This window comes from Hipposideros armiger, unplaced genomic scaffold, assembly GCF_001890085.2.
Source record: "Hipposideros armiger isolate ML-2016 unplaced genomic scaffold, ASM189008v1 scaffold_190, whole genome shotgun sequence".
Taxonomy (NCBI): Eukaryota; Metazoa; Chordata; class Mammalia; order Chiroptera; family Hipposideridae; genus Hipposideros; species Hipposideros armiger.
In genome coordinates, this window is record NW_017731540.1 from 364,133 (window position 1) to 378,918 (window position 14,786).

General features: G+C 40.6%; 1 pseudogene; it reads left to right on the forward strand.

Moving 5' to 3' along the window:
* The window catches only part of LOC109388304 (gamma-crystallin D pseudogene), a 13,651-nt pseudogene extending 2,889 nt beyond the window's left edge, over positions 1-10,762 (forward strand).
* The last annotated feature ends 4,024 nt before the right edge of the window (positions 10,763-14,786 follow it).

Sequence of the window (14,786 nt, forward strand, 5' to 3'; positions counted from 1 at the left end):
CCTCATGTCATGGGAAGGAGAGACAGGCACTGTTTCTGCCTCTATGACCAACAATCTGAGTGAGAGAGGAAAGACAAACATAATGAGACATGATTAGAAACGATATAAAGGAGAAAATATAGAACCAGCTGGGGCTGGAACACCAAAGACAAGGGATTGCTGGAGAAGTTAGTGCAGCTAAAGTCTCAGGTATTAGAAGAGAAGTTTTTTAAAGAAATCTCAAAGCAGAGAAGGTCTCAAACTTTTATGTGATGATCTGCTATAAAAAAAAAACCCAAAAACCAAAAACGATTAAGCTAAGAGTTAAAGGGCCCGAGTTGTTATCCTGCCTCTGCAACTTACTAGGAGAGTGAACTGCTCAGACTAGTTTTCCAAGGACCCTTGCAGTTTTAGCACTGAGAATCCTACCTCCCGGAAATCCCCTCAATCTCAGGTAAACCAGGATGTTTTGTTACCCTACTTACTAGCTTATCTCTTTGAGCTAGTAAGTTCTTATCCTTTCTGTGCCTAAATTACCATATTGAAAACTACAGATGATAATTCCTGCCTCACTAAATCCTAGGATAATTATAATGAAAAGATGAAGAAAGATTGTGAACACACTTTGTTATCTTTATTTTACAAATATAAATGTAAGAAATGAATCTATCTTCAATGTCCCCTCAAATCAATAGTACAATTTGGTCAACGTTATTTTGGACTCCAACATGAATTTTTATTGAGACTCAATTATCAAAAACTCAATTGTGCAGAGTGAAGTATTGATATTTGTTATCCTGAATACCTCTAGGATATCTTTCCAAATTTACATAAGCAAAAATTGTGCTCTGTTCCAATTAACTTCTTTGTAGAAATTGATAAGCTTATTTCAAAATTCCTGGAATTGCAAGGGACCCAGAATAGCCAAAACAATATTGAGAAAGAAGAACAAAGTAGGAGTACTCACACTTCCCAATTTCAAAACTTACCACAAAGCAGCAGTAACAAGACAGTGAAGTACTGGCATAGGGTAGACATAAAAATAAATGTAATAGACTTGAGAGTCCAGAAATAAACCCATGTGTCTATGTTCAGGTGATTTTTGACAAGGGTATTAAGACCATTCAGTGGGAGAAAATAGCTTTTCAACAACGGTGCTCAGACTACTGGATATCTATATGCAAAAGAAATTGGACCCCTAACTCAAAATATATCACACACCTAAATGTAAGACCTCAAACTATAAAAGTCACAGAAGAAAATCTAGGCATACATCTTTGTGAACTTTTATTAGGCAGTAATTCTTAAATATGACACCAAAAGCACAAGTAACCAAAATAAATTAGATTGCATTAAAATTAAAACCTTTTATGCATCAAAACACATTACCAATAAAGTGAAAAGACAGTCCACAGAATGAAAGCAAATGCTTACAAAACATATTTTTTACAAGGGCCTAGTATCCAGAATACATAAAGAACTCTTACAATTTAACAATACAAACAATGCAATTAAAAAATGCCCGAAAAGGGCTGGCAGAGTGGCGCGTTGGTTAACAGCTGGCTTGGGACACCAGTTCTGAGCAGCAGGGCCCCAGTTCGGATCCCATATGAGGGCCAGTGACACTGCCCTCTACAGCTAAGATGGTGAACAACAGCTCGACCTGGAGCTGGACTGCTGTGAGTCGCTGGCAACAGTGTAGGCTGCAGCCCCTGCTGCAGTGGGCTGCCATAAGCTACCGTGTGTGGCCCAGAAGCCAGCGTGAGTGGCTGGCAGCTGGTGTGAGCTGCCAAGAGCCGCTGTGAGCGGCCGTCCAGAGGCTGGCAACTGATCTGCTTCACTCGGGAAGAGCGCAATGATAATACCAACATGGGCCAGTGAAGCAACATCCTCCACAACTAGGCTGAAGAACAGAAGGACAGCAACTTGTCTGTTCCCCTTCCCTGATTCCCCAACGCTGTTCTCCCTCCCTGATTCCCCAACGCTGTTCCCCTCCCCCAATTCCCCAATAAAATCTTAAAAAAAAAAAATGGCCAAAGGACTTGAGAGTACAACTTTGCAAAGAAGATAAGCAATTGGCCAATAATCAAATGAAAAGATATTCAACATTATTAGTCCTTTGGGAAATTCAAATAAAAACCACAATAGAATACCACTTAATCCTCACTAGGATGGTTACAATAATTCGGGGGGGGGGGCGGGACAGAAAATAACAAGTGTTGGTAAAGATATGAAGTAATTGCAACTCTCATAAATTGCTGGTGAAAATGTAAAATGGTGCATCTGTGGAAAACAATTTGGTAGTTCCTCCAATATGTAAACATAGAGTTCATTACATGAATTCTACTCCTAGGTATATAGTGAAAAGAATTGAAAAAGAGTGTTCAAACAAAAATTTATTGATGAGTATTTATAGCAGCACTATTAACAATAGTTAAAAGGTGAAAACAACCCAATTCCATCAATAGATGTTTGGATAAATGAAATGTGAAATATCCATACAAGGAAATATTTGGCCACAAAAAGGAATGAAGTGCTACAACATGGATGAACCTTAAAAACACTATGCTAAATGAAAGAAGGCAGTTACATAAAAGCTCATATTATATGATTCCATTTACGTGTATTTATTTTTGATTGATGTACCAAGGAATTCTATTAATATTATCATCTTCAGCATTTATTAAAATATGAATAATATATTTTTATCATTAGTATTACTTTACAATTTACCATATTCTTTCAAGTTTATTATCTCATTTGGTTTTCATTGTCACTCTGATTTTATAAATGAGAAAACTGAGACCTGAGGCAGTTAAACTGACGCCTAAGGCAGTTAAGTGACTTTCTAAAAATTACACAAGCATTAACAGAAACTGCAAAAGTGTGTGTGGATGTGAGTAGCCATTGCTCCCTGGATGTGTCCTTCACAGGTAGTGCTTATTCAACAATTTCATGGTATTTGTAGTACTGTGAAGACAAATAATTTTAGAGGAAGCAGTGTGAAAGCAATGCTTTGGGACAGGATAGATGGTCACAGGTAGTTTGCAACATTTGTTCCTCCACTAAGCAATGGTGCAGGCCCTGAAAGCACCACCCACCCCGCTACCCAACCTAGCACAGGTCCCTGATGCTGGAACAGAAGCTACCCACACCACTGAGAGGACTTGAGTGTAGGCCTCTACCTCAAGGCCCAGATTTTCCCATGACTTTGGAACCAACAGACAAGGCTAACTCTCTCACCAACCTCTTGACCCACTATTTTATTTCTAGGTATTTTACTTGAACCTGAATATGTCTTAATATAATTGTTTGCGTCGGGGTTCCTTTAGTGCTGCCACTAGTTTTGCAAGAGTCTGGGATGAAATGTACAACGTCACACGGCATTCGTTGTGAAGTAGACCGGAGCCAGCCTATAAGCAGCCCATACTCTTTATCATCCCACGGAGAGTCATGCCAAGGCCTGGGTATCTTCTGGATACTCTGTTGGTTCTATTCCAATAGAGGGACCCTCTCTACCCACTGTGGTTTTCCCTTTGGTAGGAAGGGCCTTAGACCTTAAACCTATTGCATGTTCACATAAATAACATATGTTTATGAATAATAACCATATTTTCTAAAACAAAAACAATTAATGAAAAGACTATTTTATTGTTTTACATTTTTACAAATTTCTTTAATGTCAACAGCCTCTGAAAAAGAACTCCACGCTACACTTGTAAAAGAATAAGGGTGAAATAAGCAAATAACATCTTGGTATTGTTTTGAAAACTGTTTTGACCTTATGAGCCCCTTAAAAACGTCTCAGGGAACCTCAGAGGTGAAAGCCATAATATCAAGAGGCTCTGTTGGCTGGCCTGGGTGCTGTCCAGCATCTTAACTGTCTGAGGAAATAGGCAGCTGTGGTATTTTGAGGCTTTATACATTACACCTTACACTAACTCAAATCTCCTGTATCAAGGGAGCAAGAGGTTGTAATGGTGAAGAGGAAAGAAAGAACTTAAAACATTTGAAGGACAGGAACACCAAACAGCAGGCAGAACTCTGGGCAGCCACCAGCAGAAGGAAGCATTTAGGCTCCCAAGATGATGTGAGAAAGGGAGGAAGGCCACCACTATCTGCTTTCTTTAAGGTCAAAGCCAAGTATCAAGGGCCTATTAGGTGCCAACCCTTTGCTGTAAGGCCCAGGGACAGAAAGGAACAAGGAGAAATTTGCAGCCTTCAGGAGCCTACGAATGTCCAGTCAAGTATCAGTTTTTCTCAAGGTAAGCCTCCAAATAACAATGATAATCACAGAATCTTGAATTTGAACCAAGCTTTATGCTCTTCAAAGCACTTTCACAGATCACCTCACTTGATCCCCTCTTCCTTAAGATTCCTTATTGTTTAAATACTGGTTTTTAAGAAATTTTCTTCCTTAAAACAAAACAAAACACCGAAACACCGGTCCCTGAGCAGAACACGTTGCTCAGTTTACCTCTGAAGAGTCAATTAAGCAAAGTAGGCTATAAAATAAAAGCATGTGGATAATAGAATTTCGCTCATCCTTTTGCTCAACTAAAAGAGTAAAGACTCTTTTCATTTGGGTGGCAACAACAGCTTTAGTGAGTTAGAAAACCCGAACCTACCAGAAAGAATGAGAGTAAACCATTCAGCTAACCCCAATGACCAGGGGGGAGGGGGAGCGGGAGTTTGCAAATCCCCTACGCACCGAAATGGGCCCCTGTTGTGTGATTTCCTGCGGAGGCAGCAGTCAGGGCAGCTATATATACAGTGGCCGTCCTCCTAGTCCCAGAAAGCCCGAGCGAACACCTCCTGCGCGCCCTATCCAAAATGGGAAAGGTAAGTGCTGGGAACCTGAGGCTCCACCTTTGCCCTGTCGTAGCATCTTCACCTGAGGCAAATAGGTTCATGCTCCCACATTTTCCATTTGCAGATCACCTTCTACGAGGACCGGGGCTTCCAGGGCCGTTGCTACGAGAGCNTTTTTTCTTTATTTTAATAGACTCTGACCAATTATTAGCCACCAGAGATCCTAACTTCTTGAGTTAGGATCTTCACTATTTATTGGGCACCTGCCACAGGCCTGCCGTATGTAGCACTGGGAATGAAAAAACAAAACAAATTAAAGGCATTTCCCCTGCCACCCAGAGCTCTACCCAGAAATAACGCTACCTGTTAACACTTAATAGTAAGTATGTAATGACTTTTTTTAGAGTCAAGTACTACCCAAGTACTAAATAATACATATATAATCACTTTTGTTTGTTGAGTACTTTTACTTAGAACTTTAAAGACATCCCGTGACAAACTTCTAGGGCAAATAAATAGAATAATATTTATTTGCATATCTCTCATCAGATGTGTGTGTGTGTGTGTGTGTGTGTGTGTGTGTTTAAGTACTTTTTCTTAGAATATCCAGGTAAGAGAGTTTTTTGTTTTGGTTTTTTTTTTAAATTGGGGAATAGTGTGTTTTTCCAGGACCCATCAGCTCCAAGTCAGGTAATTGTTTCAATCTAGTTGTGGAGGGCACATCTCAGTGGCCCATGTGGGGATCGAACCATCAACCTTGGTGTTAGGAGCACTGCGTGCTAACTAACTGAGCTAACCGGCTGCCCCCAGATGTGTTTTTTATTCCTTAACATTTGGGGAGAGAAGCGTGTTGTGTTGGTATGACATACACATTTAATACTTCCTTGCACACCTAACCTTTCTGTGACACTTTTTCTTCCTGCTTTGGGAGAACATCTCCAATGAGAATACCTTCTTGTGAATAGGAAAAAAATCTGTCTTTGCCACGACAAAGAGTTGCACAGGAGCAGCCGCTTCTGGCCTTTGTCCCTGGCTGGGGAACTGGAGGCCAGAAAGAAGCTGGTCACCATTTCTCTACCACTTCCTCCTCCTTTCTTTTCACTCCTCCTTCGATCACTTCCCTTGACCTCCTACCTTTCTGCCCCTTTACTCCTTTCTCTAGCCCACTGGTCTCAAGGTACAGGCAAAGTGAGTCCTCTAATGTCCCTCCCATGTTTTGGGAGAAATTTTAACCATGACCCTGAGCTACAAAACCTGGCTGTTTCTTATGCTAAAAGTGCTTGGGACTCACATATAAATCTTCTAAGGAGCAGAGACATTCTAATATTGATCCAAACGTTTTGCAAACGAGTTAGTTTCTCTCTTTCTTTTTCTCACACAAAATTATAGTGAACTTGCAACACAGCATGAAAGGGTTTTTTCGTCTACAGAATTCCAAAAGAGAAATGTTGAGAAACCAGGTTCCAATCACTTTTTACAATCAGTTTGTGCCTTTATTTTAGTAAAGCGTTCTGAGAATAATAAAGATTAATGACTGTTAATGATAGTGGTGGCAGACAAGGATGAAGATACTTGAGTAATATCACTTCAGTTAAAATGAATATGTCATGTGACAAAGAAGAGTAGGACAGTTTATAGTAAAAGCTGTACTTAATGAAAAACATTATTTTTTTCTGGTTTTATTGAGATACAATTGACATACAGCACTGTAAAAGTTTTACGTGTACAGCATAATGACTTGGCTTACATATAAGAAACATTACCTTGAAGGCGAAAAAATATAGCTTGATACAAGCAGCTTATATACTAAACAAATTAAGCCTGTTATTATTATTATTATTATTTTAGCTAAGGTATCCTGCCACCTGTTGGCAGCTCAGTGGCAACTCAGCAGCAACTCAGCTTGGGCCAGGAATCGAACTGCTGTTGTTCAGAGCTCGCACTCTTGCGTGAGCTCTTAAACAACTGAGCCACTCAGCCGGCCCCTAAATTAAACCCATTATTTACAATACCTGTGAAAAAAACCCTAAGGTTAATTTAACTTAAATAACATACCCAGGGTCCCACAGCTAATAAGAGGCAAGGATGAGACTGTAGCTCAAGTTTGTCTAATGTTCATAACTGCTATGCTAGCCCTAATGTGGGGAGTTCTATGGAGGAATAATTTGTGAAGTAACTCTGGAATAGGATTTTGAAGCATCATGAAAAAACAGAGGGTTACATCCTGGACTACAGCTCAGGACAATAGGGTGTCTGCTCCTCATCTCTTTTTCTTTTTCTTTTAATTTTAATTGGGTAACAGTGTGTTTTTCCAGGACCCATCGCTCCAAGTCAAGTTGCTGTCCTTCAATCTAGTTGTGGGTGGCGCAGCTCAGCTCCAAGTCCAGTTGCTGCGCTCTAACCAACTGAGCCATCGGGCTGCCCACCGGCATCTCAGCGGCAGCTCAGCTCAAGTTGTTGTCTTCAATCTAGTTAAGGAGGGCGCAGCTCACTGGCTCATGAGGAAATTGAACCGGCAATCCTGTTGTTCAGAGGATGCGCTCTAACCAACTGAGCCACCCGGCCGCCCCTGTTCCTCATCTCTTGTTCTCCCTTCAAAGACAGTCCCCATCCGTCATTCCAGGCAACGTGTGTGGAGCTCTGCTTCTGTGCTACAGAAGTAAGAATTAGCAGGTCCTAACTTCTGTTTACTTAACACACTAACTTGGGGCTTAGCTCTGACACACATTTGTCACTTCTAGAATTTTCCATAAAGCATTGAAATCAAATCACATTTTGGCCCAAGCCATTCACTTTTCGGTTCTATGAGAAGTGTGGGAGTTTTTCCCAGTTTCTTCCTCCAGGCTGAAATAAAACTTCCTCTCTCCCTAGTTAATGAAAAAGTTAAGCCCAAAGTCCCTTTGTTTTGGCCTTCCAGGCTTGTCCTAAATTTCAGTTGTAACCACATGTCAGCTGAGGTTGTAGTCCCCACAAACTCGTGCTCTCTGGGATGTTTTGCATTGGGTTCTCTCTTATATTTTACAGTTTTCATCCATCAACACTCTCCCCACATAAACAGCTCTGAATAGAATGATGGTCTTTTTACATTTATTTAAAATTTTTTCTTATATTTAAAATTTTTTTTTAGCTGAGCCATCCTGCCACCTGTTGGTAGCTCAGCGGCAGCTCAGCTCAGGCCAGGACTCAAACCGCTGTTGCTCAGAACTGACATTCCTGAGCGAGCTCTTAACCAACTGAGCCACTCGGCTGGCCCTGTGTTTTAAATTTTTTAGTGAAAATGATGGTTTTTTATTCTTTAGATTCTGGCTGCTTACTTTTCATTATGTAAATATAAGTAACTTTGGAAAGACATGCCTTTACATAGTGAATAACAAGAACTGAAAATCATCAATTATATAGCTGATATTTAATTCACAAATATTGACTTACAAAGATTTACGACCCAAAGCCAAGACAAAATGTTTCCATGAGACAACACAGGGCTGTGAGTGATTCTCTGAGGGTGAAAGAGGCTGAAGGCATAGATCATCTTCCACTCCAGTGCTCTTTCCAGTCCATCAAGCCATTCACTTCCAAGCTGATAAACACTTTCTACAGTCTTCCTAGAGTCCTGGCTTCTAGATGTTTCTTGCCCTCTCTCCCTATACCATTCCAGGTAGAGCTCCTCTTTGTCTTCATGTAATTAATTTCCTCTGAATCAAAAACTTGGTGTACTCTTGAGAACAAAGGTGTATCTATATCCTATCAGAAAGGATTTCTGGGGAATTTGGTTTTATTTTATAATAACCTAAGAGGTCACTTGTTTGTGTGTTGTAAATGTATTACTGTTTCTTATTTCCTTAAACTTAGAAACTTCCATTTTTGTTCTGCTTTCTGAGATGAAGCATCTTAAAACTATGCTTCCTTTTGAATCACAATTAAGCAAGATAAAATATCTAGTCTTCAGGCATGACTGCAACAGAATCAAAATCAAACCCAATACTGAAGATCTGGGCTTGCTGTGTTTTTGTTTTGTTTATCATACTGAAAGTTTGAACTCCCATGGTAAACATTCCAATTTCTTACACCCTGTACTGAGGATATTCTCTTATAAAGGACTAATTAAAAACGTTCAACATTCAGTCAAGGTCATTTTTTTCTACAAACAATTAGTATTCATTCAGTATTGTGGCACATAAGTAATATGATAGTCCTTACAGATTATATTTGCTATAGTAAGACCCTGCCTTTTTTGCTCCCCCACTTACACTTTCCCCCCAACCTATACAAATAAAAGTGTAGACTATATGTGAAATGGCTGAAGCTCTACTTCTATTATTAAATAGACAATGTCCCAAATGACCGTTTTCTTTCAAACAGTCCAATAGCATCAACCAGAATATTCCAGAGAGAATGAGACCAAAACCCACAATGAGCCTCATGGACTAGATAGCAAAGAGAAAAAGAGAACACGAAAATTCCCTCCTNCATTCTACTTTCCAACAGCCTCTCTGGAACGTTGAGGCACTTCTATAAAGGCATAGATTTTCCCCCAGAAAATCCATGGGGCATAATGGAATCATATGTGTGGAGACATGCTTTTCAGGTCAAAAGTTCAGGCTGATGTGCTTATCAATTTAGAAAACATTAAGAACCCAAATAAAAGCAACTATAGGGACTCATTTAGGATGCGCACAGGGCAGCATTCAAATATACCAGAGAATGAGGGCAAACTCGGCAGGCATTGCCCTCTGAATGCAGCATGGAAAAGGAATTCCACGAAATCCCCTTACTCACCCCGGGGGGCCCCTTTTGTGTTGTTCTTGCCGACACAGCAGCCATCTTGCTATACAGACCAGCTGCACTGCAAGCTTCATCCACTGAACTCGCTTCATCCGTGTCAACCAGTCATGGGGAAGGTGAGCGGAACACAAGTTAAATAAAAAGAAAAGAAAATGCTTCTATAGACGATCTATTGGGAGCAAATGATTTAATTCGGAATTATTCTTTCTTTACAGATCATCTTCTGCGAGGACCGGGGCTTCCAGGGCCATCACGAGGAATGCAGCAGCGACTGCCCCAACCTGCAGCCCTACTTCAGCCGCTGCAACTCCATCCGCGTGGACAGCGGCTGCTGGATGCTGTATGAGCAGCCCAGCTACCAGGGCCGCCAGTACCTCCTGCGGCGCGGCGACTACCCGGACCACCAGCGGTGGATGGGGCTCAGCGACTCGGTCCGCTCCTGCCGCCTCATCCCCCACATGAGTTTGGCCTGATCACGCTGCCTGAGTTCTCACAGAATTACTGATGGAGGTTAGGATGAGGGAGGTTTTCCTTTAAAAATACCTGGGTTAAGTGGGCTTTATATACCTGCCTAGATACCCACGCCAACACAGCATAGGATATAGGGAAGAGTTCACTTAGGGGGAAAATCAGTTTTATCTTCAATTTTTGCTACCATTAGGTAAATCAAAAGTTGTCTGTAACAAATGTAATATCATATGAGATATGAAACAAAACTTGCAAATGCGAAGCTGGTTGGGCATAAGAGAGCAGTATTTTTTAACAAATTAATTTTTACCTATGGGGTAAAGGAATTGACAGGGAATGAATTAGATGGGTCCCACCGTAGACCAGTAAAAATGGAAAATTCTATGGTTAATATAAGCTATTTCAAAGGTAGTGTCCAACTTTGGGAAAGATAATTGTCTTTAATTTGGAAAATCAATTGAATTCTGGTTCCAAGTGACTATTTAAACTAGTTTTCACTGAAGGATGTGATTTTTAAAATTCTACTTTAATGGTAAATGTATATGTATATAAATTTGGAAGATAATACTCATATTAAAAGAATACTTGTCGAATACTTTACATTTCCCCCCCAAATATCAGTTTGGGTTAACACTTAGAAATCAAGGAATTAGGAAACAAGATATTTGAGTTCTTGATGGATTCTAACCCAGACTTGGAACCTCTTCAAAATTATATCTCCTAGACAAGAAATAGAAAACAAGCATGNATATATATATATATATATATATATATATATATATATATTCAGTGTCTCTTGTAATTCTAAAGAGAGAATGGGAGAACGGATGGTTTATGCTTCTGCCAGTCACCATCCACTCTGATCTCCTACCTTGTCACTGGGTGGATCATCTTGTCTTTCCACATATGCCTCCCCATCCCTCCCATGCATCATACTGACCCAGGTAAGAGACATAGTTCCTTTTCCTTTAACTCCTGAACCATTTCTCTCATGAAGCATTAATGTGTGCAGACAGCTGAATTATAGAGGTTTTAGGGGAGAGATGCACGTTTATATCATAATACAACGATATGAAATTTAATAGTATATGGCCCAGGTCTTGCAGTCTGCAAGCTCCAAACTGCTGCTGGGTGGCCTGGTCTTTCCATTCCTTGCTCCTCTCTTCTCTGTTCTTAGCTGTAACCACATAGTTGTTCAGTTTTGATAGAGGCTCTGTTGATCCCGTGGCCTCAAGTTGTCCAAATCTACTACCCAAGTAGCTAATAAACAAAGCAAGCGTATAATTTGTTTCTTAAACTGAGCCATTTTTGAGAGTGAAAGGGTGTACTATTAAGGATTACACTGGGGCAAGAAGCACGAATCAGGACTATTTCAGGTAAACTGGAGCACATGGTTTAGCTACTTATAAAGATTCCTTCCTTGGAAAATAAGTTCTTGAATTATTTGGTATTGTTTGTTCTTAAATCCCAGTTCTTTAGTGTTTTAACTCCCAACACTAGGGCCAGCTTCCTGGAGACAGTCACCTGAGTCCTCTCTTTGCAAATAATAATATATCAAACATGAATTAGAAAGTCAAAAGTTTCTCAGAGTGCTGAATTGTACACTATTTGTCTAGTAGACAATAGTACCACAGACTTCAGACATGGAAATTATCCTGAAACACCTGAATTGGAAGTTCATAAAATTAGAGTTGCTAGATCTCATTGATCAAGTTTTTCTTCTTGAAAATTGTGTGCTTCCATTCTTAGGGCACAGGCAGAGAAAATGGTATCCTCTCTTTAATCCCAAATAAAGAAAAAAACAGCATGATGAGAGGTGGCGGTGGTGGTGGAGAGGATTACGCCCCAACTAACTCCTAGTTCTACCCTTCCTCCTTCTCTCCTTCCACTCTCTAAGGAGGAGAAAGGGTCTGAGGTGAAAGCAGCCTCAGTGGAATGAGTGCAATGAGAGAAGGGATACCCTGTAGCATCTCTCTCGCCTTTCCCCCATTAAGATGAAGGAACAATTTGAGGTAACTCCAGTGTCAGTCTACGTATCCTACACATACCAGTGTTTCTTGCAAATCCTAGCTTGTAATACTAAGTCCAGATTTTAAATCTTATTCTTCCTTTTTTCCCCTCTTTTCTCCCTTTGGATTTACAATGCCTTCTGGCCTATTTAACCTTACAAAAGGCCCACCAAGCAAAGAACCTGCAGTAGCAGCTGTTCAATAAAGGCGTGCCAAGGACTGCTGTATTGAGTTATACCCTGAAGGGGCTCTCTTCTCTAGGGTTCCCTCTCCAACTGTCCTGCTCTGCTGCCACAGGGTTGGGTCCTGATGTCAGTATGTGTTTTATTCCCTCCCCTCCAGACTTCAGAAGTACAACTTTTCTTTGTTGGTTTGTCAAAGCAAAAGTGACAATCACAACCACCTGTTGCTTAAACAAGAAGAACTGTATTGTTTTCAACACAAAAGTCAATTGATCCAAGAGGAATGTCACAGGAGTTAAGCAGAGGTGGCTTAATGATTGCTCTCTGTCTTCTTGTCATTTATTGAATGGTCATCGAAGACAAGCTGAGAAAGAGAACCAGAAGCTGGTGCTATGATGGTGATCTTTGGTCCTTTACCCAGTATCTTTGTTTGGGATACTTTGGTCTACATGGCCACCAATCAGGTGACCTCTGCTCATTTAACCAAGCACGTATATGATATAAATGCTACGTTAATTACTAGGAAGCAGAAAGGTGGGTATAAGGTCAAAAGCTGGCTGGACCTCAGACACTAGCAAAACTCTGGAATTGGTTACTGTTGTTGTAACATGAGCTAGACATCTCAGAAGACATAAAAAATAGAATGACCAAGGAGCAAAAAGCCTTGGGAACAATACAACATTCCCGTTTTTGTTCTTCTGCTTACTCATCTCCCCTGTTATAAAGGCCCATTAATAGAGCAAATGCTTGTGTCATTCTACACATCTCTTTTTATAAAAAATTTTACCACAAAATGATTTTGCAGTGGAGAAATTTTTCAGACATCTTTAAGAGGATCAGATATCTTTGAGAGACATAAATAGGCTGATGACATTCTTAATAATGTCACCGTATTACCAATGTAAAACTTTTATTTAGTGCTCATTTTTGCCAAGTAGATGGCAAACACATTATACACGTAATCCCATTTATTTATGGCAATGTCCTTTTGCCAAAGACCATCAGGAACCTCTGTCATGAAACAAACTGGGTTTATTTCTTGTCAGATAAAGGGAGGACGCCCACCACGGAAGCATGAGCTGTCTCAGTAAAAGGGTGTTGAAAAGAACCGATTATAGGATCTGTACTTTGGTTGGGGGATTTGGGAAAAGGTCTAGAAAAGCAGGGCTTCACCCTAGATTGGATGTTACCAGAAAGCAGAAGTAAGTTTATGATATCTCAGAAAATCTACTCATGGGGAGGGGAGTCTGGAACAAGAATAAAGCTTTGATTGATTTATTTTTTTAAATAACAGTTAATCATTTTAGCTGAGAGAAGGGATATTTCATATTTTGTGGGTGGCTTTGTTTTTGCCTGTGCTTAGACAAAATTGTGAGGTGGTCTTGTTTCGTCTCATTTCATGATGATCCCAGAGTAGCCTTGCCTGCAGTTGGTATCCTGTGAGATTGTTTATGTCTAATAGAGGAATAACATGGCCGAGCTCTGAGTGCCTGGCCAGCTTCCAAATATCAGAGGCTTTTTTTTCTTTTTCATTCAACATACCATATCTAAGATAAGAATTATGAAATAACTCATGTTCTGCGAGGTTATGTGGCTTGCCAAGTTCATGCAGCTACCACGTGGACATTCTCAGCCCATGAAGCTTTGCTGCCTCCCCCAACCCTGGAAAAGGGGAAGCAATCTATAAAGTAATAAAATTCTCAGTCTTGGGCACGATGATCATAGAAAGCTCTCCCTTGGTTCTTACCACACGTTGCCTACCAAGTGGCTGATTTCTGGTTACATGAAGTACATCCACCAACGGGGAAGTAAAGTAGCTAATCAACACAGTCAAAAGTAGCGAAGATCACGGTCCAGATTTGTGTCCTTCACCAGACGGAAAAATCGTGTAAAGAAAGAAATCTTAAGTCAGAATGGTCTTAATCATCAGGGAAAATCAATCAGTGCTGCGGCATTCTACTTTCCAACAGCCTCTCTGGAACGTTGAGGCACTTCTATAAAGGCATAGATTTTCCCCCAGAAAATCCATGGGGCATAATGGAATCATATGTGTAGAGACATGCCTTTCAGGTCAAAAGTTCAGGCTGATGTGCTTATCAATTTAGAAAACATTAAGAACCCAAATAAAAGCAACTATAGGGACTCATTTAGGATGCGCACAGGGCAGCATTCAAATATACCAGAGAATGAGGGCAAACTCGGCAGGCATTGCCCTCTGAATGCAGCATGGAAAAGGAATTCCACGAAATCCCCTTACTCACCCCGGGGGGCCCCTTTTGTGTTGTTCTTGCCGACACAGCAGCCATCTTGCTATACAGACCAGCTGCACTGCAAGCTTCATCCACTGAACTCGCTTCATCCGTGTCAACCAGTCATGGGGAAGGTGAGCGGAACACAAGTTAAATAAAAAGAAAAGAAAATGCTTCTATAGACGATCTATTGGGAGCAAATGATTTAATTCGGAATTATTCTTTCTTTACAGATCATCTTCTGCGAGGACCGGGGCTTCCAGGGCCATCACGAGGAATGCAGCAGCGACTGCCCCAACCTGCAG